The 2,283-nt window shown below is 48.4% G+C and overlaps 1 pseudogene across 1 annotated transcript; it reads left to right on the plus strand.

Moving 5' to 3' along the window:
* The first annotated feature begins 257 nt into the window (after positions 1 to 257).
* Positions 258 to 1,256, plus strand: LOC310786506 (calcium-binding protein 39-like pseudogene; annotated as a pseudogene). The gene has a single exon. The product of its transcript is annotated as a calcium-binding protein 39-like pseudogene (transcript).
* Positions 1,257 to 2,283: the final 1,027 nt, after the last annotated feature.

Raw genomic sequence — 2,283 nt, forward strand, 5'->3', positions numbered from 1 at the left:
TGTCATCAGTGATGAGATCATCATCGAGTGCTCGAGTGACATCACCGATTTCATAAGTGACAGCATCGGTGACATCATCAGTGATGTCATAAATCCCTCACTGCACAGGCTATAAGTAGGGCCGGTGTCTGACCACAAAGCCTCATCTTGATGTCATGGTACGCTGTGAATCAAGACAGAACTGTTCAAGATTGATAAAGATAGCCAACAGAATAATTTCCCACCATCCTATGGTGGGTTGTGGGTGGCCATCCATCATGCCGCTGTTTGGTAAATCCCACAAGAGTCCCGCAGACATCGTACGGACCCTGAAGGAAAACCTGGCCATCCTGGTCAAACAGGACACGAAGACAGACAAGGCGTCGGAGGAGGTGTCCAAGTGCCTGGTGTCGATGAAGCAGATCCTGTACGGGACCAACGACAACGAGCCTCACACTGAGACTGTGGCCCTGCTGGCCCAGGAGCTGTGCAACAGTGGCATGCTCATATCGCTGGTAGAAAACCTGGAGGTCATAGACTTTGAGGGGAAGAAGGACGTGTGTCAGATCTTCAACAACATCCTGAGGAACATCGGGACGAGGAGCCCCACCGTGGAATACCTCTGCTCACACCAAGAGGTCCTCTTTACGCTGCTGAAAGGGTACGAGACGCCCCACGTCACGCTCAACTGCGGGACCATGCTGAGGGAGTGCATCCGCCACGAGCCGCTGGCCAAGGCGGTGCTGTACTCGGAGCATTTCCACAACTTCTTCAGTTATGTGGAGGTGTCCACCTTCGACATCGCCTCCGACGCCTTCGCCACCTTAAAGGATCTCCTGACGAGACACAAAGTGGCTGTGGCTGAATACCTCGAGCAAAACTACGACACTGTGTTTGCCAACTTTGAGAGGCTGCTGCACTCTGAGAACTATGTCACCAAGAGGCAGTCACTAAAGCTCGTGGGTGAGCTGCTCCTGGGTAGACAGAATGTGACGGTGATGACGCGTTACACCAGCAAGCCTGAGAACCTCAAGCTGATGATGAATCTGCTGAGGCACAAGAGTCCTAACATCCAGGTCAAGGCCTTCCACGTCTTCAAGAGGTTTGTAGTGAACATCAACAAGACGCAGCCCATCATCCACATCCTGCTCAACAACCAGACCAAGCTCATCGACTTCCTGAGCAACTTCCAAAAGGATTGCGGGGACGATGAGTTCAACGACGAGAAGACCTACCTAATCAAACAGATCAGGGATCTGAAGAAACCGGCCTCCTAGAGCAGAGGTTCTCAAATGTTTTTCAGCCAAGGACCGCTTACAACAGTGATACTCAACTGGCGGCCCGCGGGCGCCCCCTGTGTGGCCCGCGATGGAATTGCAAAAAAAAAAAAAAAAAAATTTTTTTTACAGTGCACCTGAACGCAACATGCAAGATACCCGCTGAATAAGTGTCCAAATGTTCATGTCATTCTGGCCAATACTCCACTTCTGTTATAGCATTTCAGTCTGGAATATGGAATATCTTTCAATAATCTATGATTTAGCTGCTAAATTGTCAAATACCGCCATCTGCTCGCTACCCAGGCACTTATGTATGTACTTAACCCAGAGCCGTATAATAGAAGAGTTCCGACATCTCCATTCACTCCAATGGACCAGTTTTTTTCCAGGAAGTAGAAAGTGGAACTCTTGAGTAAAAAAAGCAGCACTGTCGAGTTGCAGCAAAATAGACAGTGTTGTACTTTGAAAGGGTTTTTCATCCCTTGAAATGAATCAAATTGTACATTATCGGCTTTATTTTAGCATGCAAAAGTAGCGCGAGACCCATTCCTGGCTATTCATTGGCTAATGAGTCTCGCATTTTGGTCCTCCGCTGAAGCCACTCTTACTAGAGGACACTAACTTAACCTAACTAACTATCCGGTGTGCACAACATTGTCAGACTAAACTCCGGCTGACACCCCAAAAGCCTACAATCCGCTACAGAAAAATGTATATTGATTGTTTATTAACTGGCCCCTGGCCTTCTATCATTTCACGAAAGTGGCCCCCGGGCAAAGCAAGTTGAGTATCCCTGCCTTACAAGATAGAAAAGCCACTGTCACTTCCTTTTCCGCATCCATTTCGGCTATTCACTAATAACTTTAACGCATAAACCCACTGCATAGAAGACGTCAACTCGTCTTACAACAACAGTGGAAAATTACTGTAAAGTCACGGTGCAAGTTGCTATTTAGACTGTAAACAGTGGAGCACGGACGCGGAAAAGGAAGTGACGGTGGCAGGAGAGGCGCGCTGTACAGGA

This window comes from Poromitra crassiceps (genome assembly GCF_964638095.1).
Source record: "Poromitra crassiceps genome assembly, chromosome: 12".
Lineage (NCBI taxonomy): Eukaryota > Metazoa > Chordata > Actinopteri > Beryciformes > Melamphaidae > Poromitra > Poromitra crassiceps.